This window comes from Bison bison, unplaced genomic scaffold (genome assembly GCF_000754665.1).
Source record: "Bison bison bison isolate TAMUID 2011002044 unplaced genomic scaffold, Bison_UMD1.0 scf7180017864379, whole genome shotgun sequence".
NCBI classification, from domain to species: domain Eukaryota; kingdom Metazoa; phylum Chordata; class Mammalia; order Artiodactyla; family Bovidae; genus Bison; species Bison bison.
In genome coordinates, this window is record NW_011494951.1 from 2912818 (window position 1) to 2914718 (window position 1901).

A 1901-nucleotide genomic window follows, 5' to 3' on the forward strand; every position below is an offset into this window, starting at 1 on the left:
TATCAAGAAAGCTGAGCACCAAAGAATTGATGCTTTTGAACTGTGGTGTTGGAGAAGACTCTTGAGAGTCCCTTGGACTTCAAGGAGATCCAACCAGTCCATCCTAAAGGAAATCAGTCCTGAATATTCACTGGAAGGACTGATGCTGAATCTGAAGCTCCAATACTTTGGCCACCTGATTCAAAGAAACAACTCATTTGAAAAGACCCTGATGCTGGGAAAGATTGAAGGTGGGAGAAGGGGACGACAGAGAATGAGATGGTTGGATGGTGTCACCAACTCAATGGACCTGAGTTTGAGTAAATTCTGGGAGTTGGTGATGCACAGGGAAGCCTGGTGTGCTGCAGTCCGTGGGGTCTCAAAGAGTCAGACACGACTGAGCGGCTGAACTGAACTGAAAGATAGCTGCACACGTGCACTGTAGGGGAGAATTATCAACAGTAAGAGACAAGAAGGCCAAAACCCAATGGTTGCTTCTGAGTGTCAGGAGGAAAAAAGGATGATCCCTGCACCCATCATCACCAAGGGGATGGGCAGACCACCAAGCCACCCCTCCCCCCCAAGCAAGGGCACTTGTTGCTTTCTCTCTCTCCTTCCTGCTGCTGCATGAGCCCCAATAAGGCCCTGCCTGCATTTCCCATCTGGTCTCTTATCCTATATGGTCTGGCAGCAGTCAGGTATTTCTATGTGAATTCATACACCAATCCCAAATATTTCAGGTCATCTGAGTCATTTCTTAAACCAAGGAAATTCTCCCCATTCTGGAATAAAGGAATCTTCAGAACTCCGGGGTCTGGCCTAAATGGGCTTTAACAGAACTGGAATATTTCACGAATGAATTTGTCATTTACAACTGCACTTCTCGGTCTGGACTCCTAAAAGTCTGGACTCCTAAGTCTGGACTTCTCAGGCTAGGGAGGCCTTTTTGGGGCAACACACAGAAAGAAATACATATTACAATGGAATGCAGTCCACAATACATATATACATAAATACATATACACACACAACAAAAGTGTCATGAAACAATACTCACCCTTACTATGCAACGAATTATTTTCTATTCTGTTCTTCTATTTAAAAAAAAACCACTAAGCTGATTTCACAACCTACTGGGGAGTCTGGTACCATTAGTTCAAAATACTATAGTGGGTACTGGCTCAATCACATCGCGAACTGTGACTCCATGGACTGTAGCCTGCCAGGCTCTTCTGTCCATGGAATTTCCCAGGCAAAAATATTGGAATGGGTTGACATCTCCTACTCCAGGGACCGAACCCGGTGTCTCTTGCCTCGACAGGCAGATTCTTTACCACTATGCCACCTGGAAAAAATACTGAAGGAGAAGCATCCAATTCACAGGACAAAAATTATACATTTTCCTGGCGAGTCCATTTTAAGACCCGAATTGTTTAATTATTTCAACTAATTACAGGGTGGAATGCAAAAATCAATTAACAAAAAAGACAACTTGAAAGATTTTCTCATGTCCAACTGGTGGCCTGGGGTTTCAGCTGTAAGACGCCCCCCTTCAGGACCTGAATGTGCAACGCGCACTCTCCAGTGAGCAGGGAGCAGTGGGAGGATTGTGCCCCAACGTCAGTGTTCTAAACCCAGCACCGCGACAGTCCTAGGGACTGTCACCTCTAAATCTTCCTAACCCAAGAATCCTGCCCTTGCCGCTCGGTTTCCTGGGGGCTTCTCCTCGATGCTCACTGGGCGAGGCCATGACCAGAGTGGTGGTCCCACTTAACCAGGCAGGTCAACACTGCCAGACAGCCCGAGCACGACAGAAGGACTTTAGTACGAGTAGCAGGTATCTGCTTCTTCAGCAACCTCCATGGACAAGAATACCTAGCATGATAGAAAGCTTTGATCGCATCCTGTTTTCCTGGGCCCGG